The following is a 23780-nucleotide window of genomic DNA, read 5'->3' as shown; positions in this document are numbered from 1 at the left end:
AACGGAAAGAGATGGAGACAGACAGAAGGAGAGAGCGCACTTAAGACAGAGAGAAAGAAAGCTGGACAGAGACAGACAGAAAGAGATGGAGACAGAAAGACAGAAAATATTACCTGCTCACCATCACTGTCTCTCACACACACACACACACTTGCCTTTAAACGCAGTGTGGGATGGAGCTGGATTGGGCCGAGTGCGTCCTCTATTCCTCCACCATCTGATTCATGACCAACAGATAGACTTCAAGTCCTGCACACACACACACACACACACAAATTGTTATTTATTCATCTGTTAGTTTCTTTTCATCACCACCAATCAGATCAAGTTTCAAAATAGATCCAAATGCCTTGAGTCTATATTACACACACACACACACACACACACACGTGTATTTTTCATGTATTGTACTTATCTTTCTCATTTCAAAGCCTTTTTCTGGGGGCTTTAGATCACGACACGCCGAAACTGCAACATTACACTAACGCACTTCTCCACACTTTATAATCAGCGACCCGGAGAAGAACTCCATAAACTTTGCGTTTTGGAGACTGTTCAAAGAAAATCACAAGCATCCTTTTTTTTTTTTTTGATCATATTGTCATTCTTGCATGGTCTTGCACCAGCCAGTTTTAACAAATGCGGAAAAGTAATCCAGAATCTGAACAGAAAAAATCAATAAATCTGTGCTTATGCAATTCGCCATCACACTCGAGTTTAAAACATGTGGGAAGAGAGAAGCGAAAGAGGGAATCTATTGTAATCTCAATTCTTACGATGATAAAAATACTTCATTTTCTTTGTCTGGTCTCTCCATCACCCTCACCTGTCTGTTTTCCGTTCACTCTTGCCCCGATTTATCCTCTCTCTGCTCCCCACTTTCCGAAAACCGTCTCCTCCTCCTCCTCATCTCCAGTCCAGTGTGGGTTTTTTGTTTTGTTGTAATTTTACGAGAGCAGAGTGACTAACAAACACGCCGAAAGGGAGATGAGTGTATTGCGCCGTGTTCTTCAGTTCCCTGAATGATTCATCGCTTCAACATCAAACGCTCCAAGACGGCCTTACACGGAAAAACATCAGAGACCCGTACTCCCGTTTCAGAGAAACCAATCGGCATACATCAAGCTGCCATTATTCTTATACAATTACATCAAAATCATCATCATCATCATCATAATCATCATGTCGACAGGGAACTCCATGGAATTTTTTTTTCTCTTTTCAGCATTTTCAGGAGAATTTCAGTCAAACAAACACCAACATTAAATAACATCTGCAACATTCTTAACGTAAAACAGCAGCAGGTTTGTGGATTAACATTTATCTTTAGTTCTCCATGAGGTGTTTTTTTTTTTTTTTCCTGGCAGAACTTTTAAAGCTCTCAATTTTATCATTATTAATTTTTTTTTTATTTAACACTTAAAAGAATTGCAAAATTCATGGTGAAATTATTGTGAATGCTTGGTACATCATTATTCTTCTATAAAATGAATAAAACAATAACCTTGAACAGAATTATAGCTAGTCAATTCCCCCAATTGACTATATTTGAGAAAAAAATAAACAAACATTATGAAAAAAGCAACATTTATTTTCCTATTCATCAACTTAAATATTCCTTTCATTAAATACCCCCCCAACACACACACACCTTTTCATTTTCTTCATAATCATTTACCCACATTTGTAAAGACTGGAGTAAAACAAAGTCTTTTAACTAAAATATTCCCTTTTATTAAAAAGGAAGAGATGTTGAAAACAAATAAGCCTTTTATTAATAATAAACTAAAACGTAACCAGCATCACTACCACAGCATTCTGCAGTGACCGGTCATCCCACCTGTTTTACATTAAGTGGGTCCATCACTTGTTTTTCAACAGGAGAGTGATCCAGAACACCTCCAGGCTCTTAACCAAGAAGGAGAGTGAAGGAGAGCTGCATCAGATGACCTGGCCTCCATAAATCAGCCGACCCAAACCCAACCGAGATGGTTTGAGATGAATTGGACCACAGAGTAACACAAAAAGTAGCCAACAACTATGTTGAGCATGTATGGGAACTCCTTTAAAGTGCATATCCTGGACCAATTTCATTTTGTTTAATACGAAAAGTATGTCCCTTTACACACTCATCCAGAAAGGTAATTTTGCACAAGGCCATCTGTCGACAGCAGAAAAAAATAAAATAAAACGCGTCTGGAAAAATCCCAAGGGAGTCTGGAGCCAGATTCGTGACGTCACCTGCGGAAGCGCCAGCAGGCTGCGCGAGCTTTGCACGGTTTCAGTGCACAGCCTGTGTAGACCAAGCGCTCCCATTTCTCTCTCATTGTCCGGTCTTTTGGAAAACGATGAGTACTAATCCCATCAAGATTGGTGTTGCTACACCCTCCTACGATACATCTGTTAACCATTTTAATAATTACGCAATAACGTTGAAGAAATTTGCAGAAAACCACCAGGTCGTTTTCTCATAAACAAACCAGCGCTGATGTAGGATTTAAGAGGGAGGCGTCCCGCACGCGACGTCACGAAAATCAACGTTTGCCGGGAAATCCAAATGCCAAGTTTTTTCAGAGGCAGACCAATTCGCCTCAAATGGCTTGATTTCAACTGAATTTTTCTGGTATTGCGCAAGGTAAAAAAATTGCGCAAAATGTGACAGATATTTGACCAAAGTTTAATATAAAATAGGAGAATTACATTGATCTTGCTCCTGAATTTACCCGTGATATGCACTTTAAGACTACTGGAAACCCATTCCAGGTGACCACCTCATGAAGCTGGGTGACAGCCAAGTGTGTGATGAGTCATCAGAGCAAATGGTGGCCACTATGACGAATCTAAAACTTTTTTTTTTTTTTTTAAACTTACTACATAATTCAAAACATGTTATTTCATATTTTAATGCCTTCAGCATCGTTCTACAATGTAGAAAATAATTTTTTTAAAAATTAAGAAAAACCAGAAAATTAGGTGGTGTCCAAATTAACTGGTACTGTATGTTCAGGAGTGAGAGAAGGAAGTGCTTGTTATTTATTTTCTTTGGTTAAGTTAGTTTACTTTGTGTAGATATGGGAATTTTGTTTATTATTCTGGCCTCGTCAGCTTCTGAAAGCTTAACCACTTTTTTTTTTTTTTCCCGGTGGGGGGCATGAGGATAAAATACAAAGCAACCTTGGTCTAGTCACCCCTTTAACGAGCTGTAACAATTGTTTGGTGAGATTCTAACATTGTTTCTATACAGTTTGTAATATTGGAACATTTGGGTCTGGTTATTTGGTGGGATTATGACCTTTAGCTCCGGAACGGCAGAATTAGGACTTTTGGGTCTGGATTATTTGGTGGGATTATGACCTTTAGTTCTGGGGAATAAGAACTTTTGGGTCTGGTTATTTGGTGGGATTATGACCTTTAGCTCTGGAACGGCAGAATTAGGACTTTTGGGTCTGGATTATTTGGTGGGATTATGACCTTTAGTTCTGGGGAATAAGAACTTTTGGATCTGGATTATTTGGTGGGATTATGACCTTTAGCTCTGGGGAATATAACCTTTAGTTCTGGGGAATAAGAACTTTTGGGTCTGGGTTATTTGGTGGGATTATGACCTTTAGCTCTGGAACGGCAGAATTAGGACTTTTGGGTCTGGATTATTTGGTGGGATTATGACCTTTAGTTCTGGGGAATATGACCTTTAGTTCTGGGGAATAAGAACTTTTGGGTCTGGGTTATTTGGTGGGATTATGACCTTTAGTTCTGGGGAATAAGAACTTTTGGATCTGGATTATTTGGTGGGATTATGACCTTTAGCTCTGGGGAATAAGAACTTTTGGGTCTGGGTTATTTGGTGGGATTATGACCTTTAGCTCTAGAATGGCAGAATTAGGACCTTTGGGTCTGGATTATTTGGTGGGATTATGACCTTTAGTTCTGGGGAATATGACCTTTAGTTCTAGGGAATAAGAACTTTTGGGTCTGGATTATTTGGTGGGATTATGACCTTTAGCTCTGGAACGGCAGAATTAGGACTTTTGGGTCTGGATTATTTGGTGGGATTATAACCTTTAGTTCTGGGGAATAAGAACTTTTGGGTCTGGGTTATTTGGTGGGATTATGACCTTTAGTTCTGGAACGGCAGAATTAGGACTTTTGGGTCTGGATTATTTGGTGGGATTATGACCTTTAGTTCTGGGGAATAAGAACTTTTGGGTCTGGTTATTTGGTGGGATTATGACCTTTAGTTCTGGGGAATATGACCTTTAGTTCTGGGGAATAAGAACTTTTGGGTCTGGTTATTTGGTGGGATTATGACCTTTAGTTCTGGGGAATATGACCTTTAGTTCTGGGGAATAAGAACTTTTGGGTCTGGGTTATTTGGTGGGATTATGACCTTTAGCTCTGGAACGGCAGAATTAGGACTTTTGGGTCTGGATTATTTGGTGGGATTATGACCTTTAGTTCTGGGGAATAAGAACTTTTGGGTCTGGGTTATTTGGTGGGATTATGACCTTTAGTTCTGGGGAATGAGAACTTTTGGATCTGGATTATTTGGTGGGATTATGACCTTTAGCTCTGGGGAATAAGAACTTTTGGGTCTGGGTTATTTGGTGGGATTATGACCTTTAGTTCTGGGGAATGAGAACTTTTGGATCTGGATTATTTGGTGGGATTATGACCTTAAGCTCTGGGGAATAAGAACTTTTGGGTCTGGGTTATTTGGTGGGATTATGACCTTTAGCTCTAGAATGGCAGAATTAGGACCTTTGGGTCTGGATTATTTGGTGGGATTATGACCTTTAGTTCTGGGGAATAAGAACTTTTGGGTCTGGTTATTTGGTGGGATTATGACCTTTAGCTCTAGAATGGCAGAATTAGGACCTTTGGGTCTGGATTATTTGGTGGGATTATGACCTTTAGTTCTGGGGAATAAGAACTTTTGGGTCTGGTTATTTGGTGGGATTATGACCTTTAGCTCTAGAACGGCAGAATTAGGACCTTTGGGTCTGGATTATTTGGTGGGATTATGACCTTTAGTTCTGGGGAATAAGAACTTTTGGGTCTGGTTATTTGGTGGGATTATGACCTTTAGCTCTGGAACGGCAGAATTAGGACTTTTGGGTCTGGATTACTTGAAATGTATACCTTGGGATTAGAACATTAAGTTCGACTGAGTTTGCCAATCAGGGTGAGGTTATTTACATTTAAAAGGCACAGCTTCAAAATCAGTCTCTTATCCGACAGCGTTTTCATACTATGAGATAAAGAACCAAGGCAGCAGCGTCCCCCCCCCCAAAATTTAAAATAAAATGCCTTGCAACCTTCAAGGGATAAAATAAAATAACTGAAAGGGGTATAGCGCATCTCCTTTAACTCTAACATAAGAGAGAGAGAGAGTTTCCTGACTATCAGGATGTTATGTAATGGAAGCGTGTTGGTTTAAACTGCTGGTGGAATTTTCCTGTTCGCATGTTGAGACTACAGTTATCAGAACTCCTCGTACGAGACGCTACATTTACACTCCGGCCCAGTTTACACTCTCCCAAGTGTGCTTTTCATGTTTTACATAAACAGTAATATCTGTAGCAGTGCACGGGCACTGACTCAGCTTTCCTTTCCCTGACAGATAAGAGATAAGGCGTTTGAGGGACTGAATCCAATACCAGTTACACAGAGCTGTATACTCACTCAGAGAAAAAGGAAGAAATAACTGCAAATAAAAAGAGAGACTTTTTTTTTTAATTGAGGTGACCTTTGACACTAGGCTGTGGTACGACTGATTAAAAAAGATAAATTGGAGGAGCTGTTTATCATCAAGTTTATATTGATGTTATCGTACCGTTTCTCACACTACATCTGAAAATAACTGAGCTGTTTCATCCACACACATTTTCTAGGTGACCTTCCCCCCCCCCGCACTCAGTTTTTTCTGCTCAGCACGGTTATAAAGAAGAAACCTTTATTTGTCACATACACACTTCAAGCACCGTGAAATTCATCCTCTGCATTTAACCCATCTGAAGCAGTGAAAACACACGCGCACACACTCAGAGCAGTGCGCAGCCACACCAGAGCGCCTGGGGAGCAGTCAGGGGTTCGATACCTCGCTCAAGGGCACTTCAGCCCAAGGCTGCCCCACGTCAACCTAACTGCATGTCTTTGGACTGTGGAGGAAACCGGAGCACCCGGAGGAAACCCACGCAGACACAGGGAGAACATGCAAACTCCACACAGAAAGGCCCTCGCCTTCAAAAGGCCGCTGGGTTCAAACCCGGAACCTTCTTGCTGTGAGGCGACTGTGCTAACCACTACACCACCGTGCCGCCCACACTGATAGAGGTGTAAAGAGTGCTTGAGTTAGGAAAGCCTTCCTGGCCATTCTTCCTCTGACCCGTCTCATCAATGAGGCACTTCCTCCTACAGAACTGGATGATTTTTGTGCCATTTTGTGTAAACTCTCGAGACCGGTGTGTGCGCGCGTGTGTGTGTGGGGGGGGGGGTTCTGAAATACTCAAACCAGCATTGTCCCTCCATTCTGATGTTAGATGTGAACATTAAATGAAGCTCTTCTATGAATGGCTGATTGGATAACAGCATGATGGAGCAGGTGTAAACACAGGTGTTCCTAATAAAGTGGATGGTGAGTTTATACACCGAGTGAAAGAATAGTAGGGGATACTATTATAGGGGATAGTTTATATATTCATCTTTACAGGGATAGGTATGTAGTAGATATTTATTTTTGTAATTATATATTTCTATAGGGGCGGCACGGTGGTGTAGTGGTTAGCGCTGTCGCCTCACAGCAAGAAGGTCCTGGGTTCGAGCCCCGGGGCCGGCGAGGGCCTTTCTGTGTGGAGTTTGCATGTTCTCCCCATGTCCGCGTGGGTTTCCTCCGGGTGCTCCGGTTTCCCCCACAGTCCAAAGACATGCAGGTTAGGTTAACTGGTGACTCTAAATTGAGCGTAGGTGTGAATGTGAGTGTGAATGGTTGTCTGTGTCTATGTGTCAGCCCTGTGATGACCTGGCGACTTGTCCAGGGTGTACCCCGCCTTTCGCCCGTAGTCAGCTGGGATAGGCTCCAGCTTGCCTGCGACCCTGTAGAAGGATAAAGCGGCTAGAGATAACGAGATGAGATATTTCTATAGATATTTATGAAGAAGTGTATATATGGTATATAGTATATATATATTTTTTGTAATTATATATGTATATAGATATTTGTGAAGTGTATATATGGAATGTAGTATATATTTGTGTAATTAAATATTTAGATAAATATTTTAGAAATATATATATATATATATATATATATATATATATATATATATATATATATATATATATATATATGGTGTGTAGTATATATTTATTTTTGTAATTATATAGATATTCATGAAGTGTATATTTTTTAGGTGTATTAATGTAGTTGGGATTTCGGGGTAGTTAAAAAGGGGGTGGGAAATTTAAAAAAAAAAAAAAAAAAAAAAAGTATTGTACTTCTTCCCACTCCTTTTTCGAACAATGTGCAGTGTATTGTAATGTCTTAGCTCTTTATGTATTTTATTTATTAATTTTTTTTTGGGTCACTTTCTCGTTTTCTTTCTTTTGTATGTATAAATAGTTACATACATTTTTTTTATACATGTTCGAAATAAATAAAATATTCAATATTCAAAAAAGAGAGACAGAAATACTCAGACAGTGACTGAAGAGATGCGACATTAAGTTCTTGTCCATCACTGTCTTTGTCAGACTGAGGGACATAGAGAGATAGAAAGACAGAGATGGAGACAGACAGCAACAAAGAGAGAGAGAACTTGACAGGAAGACACGCAGAAATATAAAAAATGGAAAGAGACAGACAGACAGGACCAGGCACAGAGAGACTTGATGAGACAAAGATAATATGCCACTATGGTGTCTTTACGATCTGTTAAAGTATGCGCGCGCACAATTAGTTTCTCATAAGCCCATAACTCATGAACGTGTGTGTGTGTAGATTTGTACTCTTACAGCTGACGTTAAACTTCAGAGTAGGGCTGGATGATACGACACTAATATAAATATCATGATAACGTTACAATACATGATTTTTTTTTTTACAGTTTTCTTTTATGCCTTGTTAAAAGATCAATAATCTCTGAAAACGGATTTGATTTTTTCTTTCAATATATCTTACAGACAAATTTTTCCAAAAAGGTGTCTTCTTTTCAGAGCTGATTTGTCTTTGTACGTATTCAATACAAGTATTATCAACATAACAATTTAAAGGGTTGGGTATTTATTTTATTTTTTTTACATACAATTTTTTTATAATCATTTGCACCAAGTTTTTTTTTGGAAGCCTATATACAGTACACCATGACACACATCGTGTATCATAGAAATGCCACTTTATCATTCTGCCCACTCCTACTTAAAAGTTTCTTTTTAGCCTCAAGTCAGTATAAAAACTATTTTTGTGACCAGGGCATTAATATTTGGAAATTTACCCATTATTACCACTGAGAAAACAGGTGAATTTACTTTGTGTTTTTTTTTTTTTTTTTAAACAGAAGCGCATTACTGCCCCACCAGAAAACGAAAAATGGAACGGTATCACATAACGTGAAAGGTTTACTGTTATAATGTTATATTTCCACATCATTACAACATACAAACTTATCACATTATAACAAGAAACTTTAGCACAACATATTATTTATCTTGTTATAACATGATAAATTACTGTTATAAAATGTTTCATGTTATACCAAAAATTATATTCTTAGGCTACTGTTATAAGAAGAAAGGTTTGTGATAAATTTGTATGTCATACTAACATGAAAAAAAAACCCTCATCACAAACTTTTCACATTATAACAGGATACTCATCTGTTTTTCTTTTCCTGGCGTGGCAGCAATATGCTTCCATATCACAAAGTTGGGAGGGATTTCAAACACAGGTAAATTTCAAAATGCTATTTTCTGACTTTATATGAACTAAAAGTACATAAGTTCACCTGTTTCCTCAATGAAAATAGGTACATTTCAAAATACCAATGTCCTGGTCAAAAACAACTTCTGAGTGGATTAACAGCCATTTTCTAAACTTTTGCAGCTGAAACATACAAGAACTAAACACTTACTACCCAGGAACAAAAACCTATTATTTTCCAGTGAGACCGTCAATGACGGCGTAGCTCACTCCGGCCCCGTCTAATCCAGAAGGAACGATCTATAGTGGGCCACTTTGTGCAATAAATGTTGCAAGCTATATGCAAGTGACATCTACCCTAGGAATACCGACCTATTTACCAGAAAGAACCCAAAACAGCGAGGAACTGACCAAGAAGAAGCGATTTTTGTTGAACTGCTCATTAAGGCTTAATTAGTCCATAACTTCATTAATAATTGTAATGAAACAAATCTGGGTAGAAGTTCTATGTACCCCTACCTTCATGCCAGAAAGAATCAAAATCGGTGAAGAAGCAATGTGTGGGGAAACTGCTCGTTAGGGATAAATTAATTACTCCATATCTTCATTATTAATTGCTGTTATGCAAATTTGGGTAGAAGCTATATGCACCCCAGGCAGACCTACCTTTCTGCCAAAAAGAATAAAAATCGGTGAAGAATTGAGAGAGAAGAAGCGATTTTCGTGAAATGTGGACAACGCCAGATGGACGCCGGACCACACGATGGCATAAACTCATCACCTGTCGGCCGAATGAGCTAATAAATAACACTTACTACCCAGGAACGAAAACTATCAGTGTTATTTTCCAATAACAGCATCACATTAAATGTTTATTCTGCTTAAACAACAAGAATTTATTACTGTAACTAGTTTTACTCTTTTATAAAAAACAAACAAAACAAACGAAAAAAAAAAAAACACACACCACACATCATACTTTTATCCATTTATAAGAACATTTAATGCTGTGGAAATTAGTTCCTGTCCTCACTTGCATCATAGCAGCTACAAACAGCTGTTCCTTCACCAGCATTTCTGTTCTTTCTTTCGAAGAAAAAAAAATGCAAAATGCTGTTGCAAAGATGTTGGAAAACTTTTTGCAAGTGTTACATAAATGTGAAAAAGATTACTTACAGACAACATCCACTGGACAAGTGGCGATGAAAAAGCTGTTACTGTCGAAACGATAACGTATTAGAACAATAACAAGGGCATTAATATTAATAAAGGTCTGATTTGCAGCTACGAGTATCAGAGCTGCTGCTGGAGAAAATTAAAATCAACACCTTCTGACCAATCAGAATCGAGAATTCAACAGGGATGTGGTACAAGACAGAAAAAGAGTGTGTGTGTGTGTGTGTGTGTGAGAGAGATATTTTCCTGAGTGTGTCATTATTAAACCTGTGTGTATTCTCTCTCAGTTCACTCTCTGTGCAGAAAAAGAGCAGGAACGACTAAAACAGATAAAATCCAGTGGGAACGTGTGGATACGAGTGTGTAAATGTGTCTAAGATTATCATCGTAATATAGGTCAAAGGAGCCGAGCACTCAGCTTAAGACAGGTCCGTGCAACACTCCCTCACTTCATCGCTCTCCTGCACACTGATCTCAGCTGGAGAGGGTGAATTCCCATGATGCCTAGTGTACAAGGCGACAGCACTGTTTCCCCATGCTGTTGTGCATAATAAAAGCCTTCAGCAGCAATTTCTTTGTGGAAACACTAGAAAACGAAGACTTCCATCAGGCCCGGGTCGACGCACGAGCCCAAAATTCGACACAAACCAACATTTGCATACTTCGTGCGAGTGGAGAGCAAAACATGGAGTGAGAGAGAAACGGGGAAATGTTTCTACCGAACTTGTGCGAAATCAATAATTCAGTCCTGACCTAGAGAACGACACGAGCATGTGCGTGTATATTTATAAGGAAGACAAGAAGACCTTTATTATCCCACAATGGGGAAATTTCCTGTTCGCAGCAGCAGACGACGACATATCAAGCCACATACGTAAAAAAAACAAAAAACAAATATTAAAAATAATAAATTCTTTTTTTTTTAATATATCTCACACAAAGAAAAAAGATAAATCCTAAGTTAGAGGAATGGGGGAAGAGAGAAAGAGAATGAATAATGGAGATTTTGTTCTACGCTTTGTAAACTTCAGCAAATCTATTTTTTTTTTTTTTAAAGTGCGTTTAGACTCCAATTTTCAGGTCACCTAATGCAAGTAAGCTACGCTTCTGGCTACGTGACCTTTGATGTATTAAAGCAGCCCTGAATAATTTCACACACATCATTTGCGGCATATTGTATTTCACATATTAAATGATCGATACATAATTAATTAAATACGTAATTATATACACACAGTGCTGTGCAAAAGTCTCAGGTGCATGGAGAGAAATGATGTAAACATTCAACACACTAAAAAAAAGAAGGAATCGTGTGTGTTCATAAAATCATCAAAACAATTTGCATTTAAATATATTATATATATATATATATATATATATATATATATATATATATATATATATATATATATATATATATACATAAAAACCTGCACTCTCAGTTTTTTGACCGAGACTGCGTTCCAAAGATTTTTCACCATACCAGTAAATAAACCAGAGCGTCAGCGACGCAGCAGCTCACACGGCCGTAACACGAGAAACCAAACTTGTTTATAATTAGCAAAGTTGTTCCTGAGAACAATTTGATCTTCAAAACAAAATGATCAGAATCAAAATCCACTGAAAACTGAGGGAGTCGCCACGATTTTCCTGAAAGCTCATTAACTGATCTAATTAGCAACTTATTAATGACAAGTCACAAAACCAGGGACTAAGTACTGTGTAGACTGATTAGATCTTCCAAACAAAACCAAATCGGAATCAAAATCCACTGAAAACTCCGGGACGAGTAGCAATTTTTGTGAATTGTGGACAGACGGACGATGCATGCCGCATGATGGCAATAGCTCATCGGCGAATAAGGAGGAGTCAGAGATGGGTCACTTTCCTCAATACCCTGTCCACACTAGGGATTTTGTACCAATACAAAACTACTTTCGTACCGCAACACCTGTCCACACTAGCAACTATACCGGTACTGTAGCGGTATAACTGTATCGGTACGAAACACAAATGTATGGGTTTCGTACCGGTACAGTATCGGTACTGTAGCGCTTCGCGTAGTGCGGACAGATGAAGCAGCTCTGTATCGGTACAAATACAATGCGCAAAGTCACACCCCTCAATCAATGTCTTCGCTGAATAAAATAGTGAAGAACGGAGATTCGTTTGTTTCTTTCTTTCTCAACTGCCTCGCGCATTTTATACAATTTAACTGAATAAATGACCACCAGAAATACAGACTGTACATTGACAACAAAAAGCACACACACGTTTCACCCGCCATATTCTCGGAAGGAAGTTACTCGGTAACCATGGAAACATTTCGCGCACGCGCATTTCAACTACCGTGAAAGAAGACCGCAAACATTTCTCGCTAGTGTGGACAGATGCACTAAACTGTACCGGTATACTTTGTATCGATACAGTTATACCACTTTCGTACCGGTATAAGTGTGAACACAGCTTAATTTAACCATCTCTTGCTGGATATCCATTGCCATTTTCCACACAGACAGCCAATCCGAGCACAGGAAACCGGAATAACCAGAATTCCTGATTCTACTCCGAGCTTACAGACCGACTCCTGTCCTGTTCTCTGAAACAATTTTTCAACTTTGTGTACTTTGTGATATGAACCCACAGTCTCACGCTACTGCCAGGGTTCACTCGTTTTTAAATGAACGTTTCAGCCATAATATAGACACAGTGAAGCCCAGACACCATGACCAGCCTCGCAATGTTCATCCATCCATCAGTCGATCGATATAAAAGAGCATCATGATCATCTAGAACGTACATACAGACCGAAATATCCATCAGACCCACACTGGTCACTGTATAATCGCCTTAAATCATCTTTAACTTCTTGTGTTTGAGTATCATCAGCGAAGGGACAGGACACAGACAAAGACAAGGACGAGCCTGAGTACTGTCATTTTAGATCCATTAAAATGATTCGTACTCTTTATGAGGCTGCGTCTCATCCCTCCGTTTACGGTTTGTCCTGTAGGTCACTCTGTTCTGTAGCAGCTGCCAGAATGTGAATGTCAGTGTGCGAGTTTGTTTTCATCAAGGCCACTGAAATACACTGCGATATTTTGTGTGTGTGTGTGTGTGTGTGTGTGTGTGTGTGTGTGTAACAAATGATTTGTCTTTACAGGAGGTGAATGAGTATGCTGTAGGAAGCTCATTGTACTCTGCACACGCTGGAGCAGCACACACACGCAAAATGACATTGTACACAGCTGTGTATCTATGCCATCTTACGTAATGCACATTTACAAAATCACTTTAAAAAAAAAAAACCACACACACACACGATTTGATGAGGAGCTGCTCCAAACCTACACTGCAAAAAATGGCCTTTCAAAAATAAGAAATAAAAGATTAAAACAAAGCATATTTGCTTGAATCTGGTGAAAAAAAATCTGCCAATGGAACGAGTCAAATTTGACTTGGTAAGATTTCTTAAAGTAAGATGAAAAATCTAACCTGTTTTTAGATGAAATAATTCCAAAATAAGATTGGGGAACTTATTATGAGAGATCTGATTAACTCAAAATAATCAAAATAGTTCTTATAACAAGACCGTACTTCTTATGTTTAGCCATTCAAGTCATTTTTATTTATTTCATTTTAAGGGTATTTCACTTAAATTCATGACAAAGTCTTAGCAGTAACAACTGAATTTAAGATAAATATACTAATATTAGGATTGTTAAATTCTACAACTAAGCATTGCTAGCTTAAAAGATTCTCCTTTTGTGACCTGTAATTAATAAAATACTCTAGATATGAGACCAGAGACTATCTTGAATCAAGTTGACGACACGTGTAGCATTGCAACAAGTTTATTTTTTTTCCCATTTCAACATTCAAACATCTCTTAAGATTCCACTTCCTCAGGACCTCAGGCACCAAAAAAAAAAAGTCTACACATTTTGACTTGCAGTGCTTACACAATGCCAAAGCAACAGTGCATTTTGGGGGCACTGACTATTCATGTGTACGAGGGGTTTACAAGATCAGGCACAAAAAAAAAAACCCCACACACTGAACTTAACTCACAGCATTCCAAAAAGACCTCGCTAAAACGCCCTCCACTCACTCATAGCCTTTTTGAAGGCGCTTGTCTGGTCTAGAGTCTGTACAGCATCTAGAAGGAGCTCACTCTGAATGACTGAGAAAACAGTCGCAGTAAACTTAGGATCTGTACGGTGGAGTTGAATTGTAATGAAAGATTCAAAGACTTCAGAAAAGTTCATTTATTCCCAAAACAAGCATACTTTGTTTTTTCTTGAAACAAGATGAACCGCATTTGACAAATGTCCAGAATGTACTTACTTGTTTTAAAAAAAAACTTGTTTTATTTTCAAGGGTGCTCCAAATAAGACTTAAGACATTTTGTCTATACAAGATTTTCAAGATGGACTGTCTAAAAACTAGCCTTTCTAGCTAAATGAGGTTTTGCTTGTTGGGCAATTATGTCTTATAATAAGGGTGACAATGTTTTGACTTGAAAATAGACAAACTTCCTAAGATTTTTATTTTTTGCAGTGTAACAGGGTTTTTTTTTTCCAAGAAATGACAAATTACACGAACTAGACAAATTTTGCCCATGCGCACGCACAGACACACCTCAAAAACACTTAAGATGCTTGAAGTGGTAACAGAATGAAGATTTATTCCAGAGGAAGGCCTACCAACAGGGGAAGAGAACAGGAAGAACAAAGAGGAATGGAAAGGATCTCTCCCCGTTCCTTCCAGAAGGAGGTGGGAAGAGAAGGAAAAGAAACTGAAAAAGGAAATGGAAAGAAAAGGAACTGTGGAGTCAGGAAATGTGGAAAGGAAAATTGATGGATCAACGAATGAATCCTATCCATTATCGTCATCTGTTCCGCTTATCCGATGCTGGTCGTAGGTAACTGGAGCCAATCTCACCCGAAGGTCAGCTGGGAGGCGGGGTTCACCCTGGACAGATCGCCCTCCATCACAGAGCCAACACACCCTGAGGAAACCCGCACAGGCACGAGAACACACGCAAACTCTACATACAAAGGCTCCGGTCAACAACGAGGTTCAAACCCAGAACCTTCTTGCTGTGAGGCTATAGCACTAACCACTGCACTACTGTGCTGCTCCGAAAACTGATACGATGTGGAATGATTTTCATAAGAAAAAGGGGCGGGACAAAACACAAACATCGGACAAACAGCATCCGTCATATAACATACAAACTCGGGTGTTTTACAGGGAACAGGAATCCAATTTTCTTTTGTTCACAATGGCAACCAAAGTCCACAAAGAGAGAGAGTGTGTGCGCACATGCCAAGGGCAGCATGGTATGCCCACAATCCCCTCTGCTGTGGTACTGAAATGCCATAAGGTTTTAGTCCTGTCATGCTGAGTTCATGAAACATTTGGCCCTCTGTGTGTGTGTGCGTGTGTGTGTAAGCCCTGAACTCCCGAAGGGTTTCAGCTGATGAGAGGGGAACACAGCTGTGTTCTCACGGTTCACATCTGGCCACACCCAATTAACATCTACATCATGTAGCACACGCCCCCTTCTCCATGACTGACAGATACAACAGCCACACCTCCTATTCTGAGACAGAGAGGTACAGAGGACACACCCTATTTCTCAAAGTGTGTGTGTGAGTGAGAGACGATCTGCTCACTGTGTCATCTTCAGCCGACACCGACTGCTGCAGAGCTGCTTTCTAAACTCTAAATAAGCAGCAGCACTTCCTGTCAGACAGGAAGTGAGAGTGTACAGCCATCACCTTAGCAGGAAGTGATTACTGAATGTGGAAGTCAGGGGTGACTCAATAGAGGAAAGGTCTCCTAACAGAACGGAAGGCATCTATCTGTCTGTTTATGCTATCACTTCTGGAGGCTCTTCCAGCCAAGAAAGAAAGAAAGAAAGAAAGAAAGAGAGAGACCGACCAACACCAGAAGTGAGAGAGAGAGACAGGGAAAGAGACGAGAGAGAGAGACAGGGAAAAATAGAAAGAGGCAGTAAGAGAGAGAGCAAGAGACTGACTCTCACACACACACACACGAGACCAAGTGTTTGTGCCCCCCCAGCAATATTTTATGATTTTTTTTTTTTGGCAAAACATTTGGAAAATTCTAGTAAATATTATGAAAATCTTACGCACAGGCCTTTACATAAAACCAAACCTCCTTTAAGAGAGAGGAATAATTAGATCATTTTGAGGAGGTCTTCTGCATGAAATCTTGTACACTCATTATTTATCATGCTGTTAGGAGCTGAAAGACAGAGCAGCTGTGAAGAAAGTCGACTTACTGAGCCAAAAAAAAAAAAAAAACAGGCTAAAAATCTAGCGAGCGCGAATAATAAAGGTAGGAAAAACACGCAGAGGTAGCAATGGGATGTTTTTACACCAGTAACGGACTCTGTGCAGTCGTGTCTACTGTGGTTAAACAAAGGGCGCTGAAGGTTGAGGACACTGTCCCGAGGGCCATTACTTTAAATATACGTCACTCGTTACAGTGAGCTAGCTAACAAAAGGAACAACGAGGCGTCCATGTCCCCCCCCCCCACTTGTTAGCTCAACCGTGATTGAACATGGTCGAAAATGACGAGATCCGATGTCCCACTTCTGTTGAACGGAGTACAATGGCTCATCTGGTGAGCCTTGGAGCTCTGGGACCAAACTAAAGCAAACAGGCTGAAACTGTACTCGCATTTCATCAGTGAGCATCTCTGACGGCTGGCACGGTCACGCTGCCTCCGTCACCTTCCATGCTCTGTTAGTCGCATTAGCAATACCGCTAGACGAATCCATTTAATCCACCCTCCTCCCTCTGACGTCCCAACATGCACCAGTGTTAAATTGGGTGGTTGGAGTATTAAGCCCATAAATAAAGCCTATAAAGGGCTATAAATAACCTGCGGATGATGTCAGGAGCCCCGGATGGGTGAAACAGAGGGCGTTAGCGTGTGTGGAGGGGAGGAGGGGGCTAAAAATAGCACTCATTACCTCACACACACTCCTCTGAGAGAGGAAAAAAGAGAGAGAGAGAAAAGGGGAATGAATGCAAAAGTGTGTGTGTGGGGGGGAAGGGAAAAAAAAAGACATGGGATGAGGGAATGGATGTGAAAGAAGAAGAGGGGAAAAAGAAAAACAGAAAAGGAGTTTGCATTCCAAAATGATTCCCGCGTCCTCACCCACGCTCATGGCACAGCACGGGGCCACGTCACTACACGTCTGTAACACACTCGCTCCCTTCTGCTGCACTTTAACTCTCTGCTCCGTTTCTGTGAAGCAGACAGACAACTAGACGGCTTGAGTGTCCGTCTTACCATGAGACGCACCATAATTCCGTCTGAAAAACTGACATCTAGACAGATCAACCTGTCCATCCCATCAGAGGACCTTTGCTCTCCCTCTCCTCTCTCACATCATTAATTACTCTGGAATGTAATACAACACGATCTGATTGGACGAGATGGCTCTCGATGCTCGTCCATCAACTCAAAGTCCCACCTCACATGTATGACTGCAAAAGAAATGGAACGGCGGCTATTTTTTTCCACCACACCCTGTGACCGTGACTAACAGGACAAACACTGATCCTCAGGGTGCTTTATTGCTCAGATCTGCACCGGTGAATTAATCAGACAGACAGATGTAGACAGCCGAGACGTGTTCCAAACGGATACGTGTACAGATACGAACTGAAAGTGCGCTATAGGACAGGGTGATTAATGATTGCATCAGAATTCCAACTACCATGATTTAAATGTCTCTCAGAAAACCCCGTCTGCAGAGATCACGCTGACAAAAACAAGCTTATTTTGTAACACGTTTCCATTTGGCCCGTTTTCTACCCTAGACGAATTTTAATAGCGTGCTGTCTGGCTCGGAATCAGTTTTGCTGCTCTGCTACATCGGCGCGTCCCTTGTCCCCTCACTGAACATAAACCTGTCAACGTCTTTGCTGGGCAGGAATTCAGCGAGTTTCTCCGCTGCTGTTTAACACATCACATGTTCAGTGAAGACCAGTTCTGAACTGGAGTGACGTAGCTGAGGTTGAGGAACTGCCACAGCCAGAATTCACACACCCCACAGGCTTTACCGGACTTTTCAAAGGGCAAAGTGGCAGGCGGGCAGGAGGAACGAAGAATTTTCTCTTTCTTCAGGTCAAAAGAAAAAAGGCATCATTTCTTCTCTCACCCACGAGAAAGAAAGAAAGAAAGAAAGAAAGAAAGAAAGAAAGAAAGAAAGAAAGAAAGAAAGAAAGAAAGAAAGAAAGAAAGAAAGAAAGAAAGAAAGAAAGAAAGAAAGAAAGAAAGAAAGAAAGAAAGAAAAGAAAGAAAAGAAAGAAAAGAAAGAAAAGAAAGAAAAGAAAGAAAAGAAATCTTTCCTCAGCCACAAGAAAGGGGGAAAAATCTTCATCCACAAGAGAGAAAAAAAATAAATAAATTCATTTATTCTTCAGCTGAAAAAGAAACAGTAATTGTAAAAACCACTTCCTGTTTAAATCCAAAACCAGATATGGATATTTGAACGACAGATCTAGATCCAGTCTTCTCCAACAGAAAGACAGACAGATAAATAATAATCCTAATAATTAAAATAAATCATAAACCTGTTTATACTCTAATAATTATCTTTGTGGATTAATGAGCGAATAGAGATGGATGAAGTAATCAACATAAAATCGCTCAGTAAGGCGTTTTCAGCCACCACAAGTCACCTGAGCAGCTTCACTACATCTTGGCACAGATTTCAAATGACCGGAGCTGCACTGGTGCGATGAACACCATCCTCCCGAAAGACATTTCAAATCTCCAAAACCCCTCCAGTCTCCCCCCGAGTCCCATCAGGCTGAGATCTGGTGACCTTAAAGGTCAAAACATTTCATTTCATTCTCATCAAGTCATTCAGTGAGCCCTCATGACCTGTAAATGGGGCGGAGTCATGCTGGAAGAGGCCACGCAGGATAAAAGGGATCCGCGAGGAGAACTTTGAGGACGGATCTGAGGCGGTGACTCTTCAAACGGTGAATCTGGAGCAATATCGTATTTTCAGTGTGACGAGACCGAAACGGAAAATTAAACAAAATGAAAGAAGAGATGGAGCTGTCAAACGAGGACTCGTGTTTCCAAAAATCACACACAAACACACACACACACTTACAGAGACAGGAAATAAAGCAGAACACACACAGAAATGATAAGGGATTAGAACAAACCTGTGATCTACAGCTACACTGTGGTCAGAGTTGCTGCTACAGAAAATAAAATCAAACAACTTCCGACCAATCACAAGCCACAGATCAACAGCGCTGTGTAAAACAAAACTAGAATAAATTAACTTATTTATATAATGAAATTTATATTTACTTATTTAAATATTTCAAATACCAAATTAAAAATATTTAAATTAAATATTATAATATTGTTATTCATGGACAGAGACCATCTGGGTCTGGGGGAAAACAAATGTGGTGTGACAGTCAACTGGATGTCGGTGGACAGGTTTGCGCGCGCGCGCACACACACACTTGGGTGGAGCTGTCCTTGAAGCTTAATCAGTAACTTCCAGGATAACGAGCTTGTACTCTGCCAGGCCACTGTGGGCCTGCTTGTGTTTTTTTTTTAAACACACACCTTCAACGTGCACTTCTGCACAATTCAGTGGCTCACTGAGCTGCGTTTGTTGTGATGCAATATTATGAAGTCAAGATTGGTGTTTTCATTCTTTTTTTTTTAATGGAGTAGATAGAGATCTGACGAGCAGGTGGTCATCAATTAATACATAATGCACACAAGCACAGCTTGAGATTTTACCAAGAAACCATAAAGCTCAAACGTCTCGGTCCTGAAGACTTGCTGGGAAACTTTACAAAGCACCAACCCTGGAGGCTCCTTCCACAAACCCTCAATAAACGTCTCATCAACGATTAGATTGCACTTTCATCTCATCAAAACATTTAAAATCTGTTTATTATTAGTCTTCGATTACGTGGCACATCTGCTGCACAAGTCCCTGTATCTGAGCTCGTTACTATAGAAACGATAACAACCGCATTAATATTAACATTAACAGTAATCTATCCGTCATGTTACAGCTGGAACAACTCTGAGCTGTCCAGCTGCACAAAATAAATATAAACACACACCTTCTGACCAATCAGATTCAAGAACTGCGATGTAAATAACTCTGGTTTAAAGATATTCTTACGGTTCATGTTTTAACAATAACGGCTAGAAATGTAAGCTGGAATATTCATCTTTACGTTTCAAGGAAATGGAGCCGGGCGACATTACAATATAATATCGATATCATTGTGATATTTTACTCAAACTTTTTTTTTTTTAAATTACAAACCGACCAAGCTGCTGATTTTGTCCATAATCTTTAAAAATTAAAATACATTTCACATATTTCTTCCCTTCCAGTATTATTTTTTTTTAAAATAAAAGTATCAGACTTTTTTTTTTTAAATACAACACGACTGTTTTTCTGGAAGCTTATTCTGGAAAAAAGAAAAGAAGTGATCTCATTAATTAAAGCAAAAAGAATCACAATATGATGTGTCATATTTCCCAGCCCTAAAACAAAAACATGCTGCAACATATGTGTGTGTGTGTGTGTGTGTGTGTGTGTGTGTGTGTGTGTGTGTGTGTGTGTGTGTGTAAGTAACTCAGTTACTGTAGCAGAATCAGTTTCCTTAAAAACGCAAACTTTATTCTGCACTGAGATTAAGCAAAGCCGTACACAGAGGCATGAGTGTGTGCTGATTAAGCCTTCTGGCAGCACGTGCGTGTGTCTCTCGAGTCTCTTCTTAACCATGTCAAAAGCAGCTGATCGGCCCATGGCGTGTAACATCATGCAAACACACACACACCTCTATATGTTACATTACAAACTGTATAAATTAAAAAAAAAAAAAAGCGAGAGAGAGAGAAATGACATCATCCAGGAGCTCCTGTCAGGCTTTTGTTTTCTCCTACATGCCTCAGAGCCATGATACGACATCAAATCCTAGCGTTTCTTCATAGACACAGCCATAACGACGCCATCCAGCAGCACGAAATCTTTTTAGAACCGAATCAAACTATAATCGAATCATGAGGCAATCAAAGATTCCCGCTCCTACTGTGATGTGTAAAAACAAACAAAATGGACGTCACAGAGCTAAAAAAAAGAAAGAAGAAAGAGGGGTTGAAGCTGAATCACTGAGATTTCCATCAAGCCACTGGAGTAGAGGGTGTGACTTAACGTTTACATCTGACCTATACCTCAGAAGTGACTCGGATAACAACACCGCTCACAATTCAGTTAACTGGTTAAGCACACACCACACTCATTCTGCTATTCATCATTTCCTGCCTCAGCTGATCGAATATGTGATGAAGGAAATAACCATGTAGATTTCATTTCTGTCCTGACGACTTCTCCTTTAACCCTGTTTCTATCAGCGAGGTGGTTAATAATGAACACGGCGTGTGCCAGCTTGATAATTCATATTACACAACGGCTTAACGGCTCCAGAGGTCGTCCAGATGGCACAACAGCCAAAGTCTCGACGCGTGAGTGACGGTAGCTTGTAAATTTTGTACGACGACAAAAAAGGCTTTGCTTGTGTGTGTTTATGGGAAAATGTGACAAACCGACAGTGAAAAGGAAATGACAGACCGTGTGTGTGTGCACGCATGCGTGAGACGTCTGATGGCAGGTTCCTGTGGCTTTTGCTTTAGGTGTTCATGCTACTTCTTTAGACCTCAATTCCGTTTACACATCCGCAATAACGACTTTTTTCTGCAATCCAGGCAGCCTGTCACATGTCGCACAAAACAGTGCACTAATGTCAACCGTAAACTCCAAGCTCAAGCATATAACACACTACACACACGGAAATGTCATGCACATGCTCACTTCAACCAAATTTACTCAGCATCTTCATCATCGTCATTATTATTCTTCTTGCCATTTTATTTCTTATCAGATTCCAGATAGTCAGCGTCAACATTTCAGACAAACCTTAAGACGCATTACACAGATCCCTTCAGTTTCAGGAAATCAGCTCACCAAATAAGAGAACATAATTAAGCACTCCCCCCCCCCCAAAAAAAAAAAAAGTATGATATATACTGTATATTAGAATATTTACATTTGTGAAGATTTTGAACAAAGCATTAAAAAGGTATGCCATGTTAAAGAAAAGATTTTTAAGAAGTGCGATTAAAAAATATATATATATATATATCGAAAGTTGTAATGTTTCTAAAATGTGGATGATATGTAAAGAAAAACACTCTGAACACCATGTGATGCAATTCTGGGAAGATAATCAATGACTAGGTTGGTGTTGCTGGAATAAAGGATGTAACTTTTTTTTTCTTCAAGTGTTTTATTCTGCTGACACTACATCGCTGATGACGATTCCATGTTTGTGCATTTATTTATTTAACAAAAATGACGTGTTTTACGTTACAGCAGCTCCTCTGTCCTGAAGCCGTCAGCAAACTTACAGCTTCACCTCTGACACTGGAGACTCCTTCTATCAATGTTGAATAAACATCTCCTTACAGAAAACTTCACCATGACAAGCATTACACTTTAAAAAAAAAAAGTTTGTGAACAGGTTGCTACTATAGAAACGATATGAATGAGTATGATCATGTGATCTGCAGCTGCGCTGCTGTTCTAGAAAACTAATCAACACCTAACCAATCTACGGTATAATACAGATTATCCACACGCTGCTGTAGTGTTTCATGTTTAGTTCTGGAGTCGCAGTACAAAAGCAGAAAAAACTGCACACGCCTGTATCTATAAGGAAGTGAAAGCTGGGTGGTAAAGCTGCTTACAAGTCTACAGGCTGGAGATGGATATTTAAAGCTTTCACAATAAATAAATAAATAGAACCCAAGAACGTAAAAATCCTTAAGTGTCCTCCATATGATACGATAAATATTCTGGTGTATGATATGAGAATTTAAAAAGAAAGAAAGAAAAAGAAAGGAGGTCTGAGCATGGAGTGTAAGTAAGACTGCATGTCAAAGCAAAAAAAAAAAAAAAAAGATCATTAGGAAATGAGTTTTACTAACCTCCTTTTGACGTCTGTGAAAGCTTCTGGAAGTCCCTGTGTGTCCTCCAGGGTTTATGAACCTGTATCAGGAATAAGGTGCAGTAATGAAAGTTAGGTTAGGAGTTCCTGCAGGTCCATACCGCTTCTGCTGCTTCCTGCACATGAACCTACTCCTTACAGGGTTGCCAGATTGATATCATACACCTGGAAGAATTGTTTATTCATTTTTCAATCCATAAGACTTTTTTTGAAATATATTTTTAAACAGAATTCTCAACGTCTATGTATATTTCTACAATAGTTGTTTTATTCAGAAATCTAAAATATTTAAATTCTTGAAAACGTAACTCAAACGACAAGGTCTTTAGATAAATCTGGCAACCCGTCTCACTCCTGTCACACGGAAATAAAGCCGCGCTCAAACACAAAACAACCAACAAATAAACACGAAAAGAAAAAAAAACCGCGAACGTGTACAAAAACAAGCACAAATGAATTAAAAGCTTACAGAAAACTGTTACCATCCAAAATTCTCGACGACAAGCTTTTCTTTCAATGCAAAGCTCATAAGCTCTTCAATTAAATCCGTCACTCAACCAGTGTCGCCATATTTAAC

General features: G+C 39.6%; 1 long non-coding RNA gene across 1 annotated transcript; it reads right to left on the bottom strand.

Annotated features, from left to right (window-relative positions):
- Positions 1-132: 132 nt before the first annotated feature.
- On the bottom strand, positions 133-23780 carry LOC132872169 (uncharacterized). The gene is made up of 3 exons (XR_009651391.1): positions 23673-23780; positions 23184-23244; positions 133-249 (listed from the first exon to the last, which is right to left on the bottom strand). It is a non-coding gene; the product is annotated as an uncharacterized LOC132872169 (long non-coding RNA).

This window comes from Neoarius graeffei, chromosome 24 (assembly GCF_027579695.1).
Source record: "Neoarius graeffei isolate fNeoGra1 chromosome 24, fNeoGra1.pri, whole genome shotgun sequence".
In the NCBI taxonomy this organism is placed as follows: domain Eukaryota; kingdom Metazoa; phylum Chordata; class Actinopteri; order Siluriformes; family Ariidae; genus Neoarius; species Neoarius graeffei.
The sequence above is the reverse complement of the archived record's forward strand: the minus strand, read 5'-3'. Positions and strand labels throughout refer to the sequence as shown.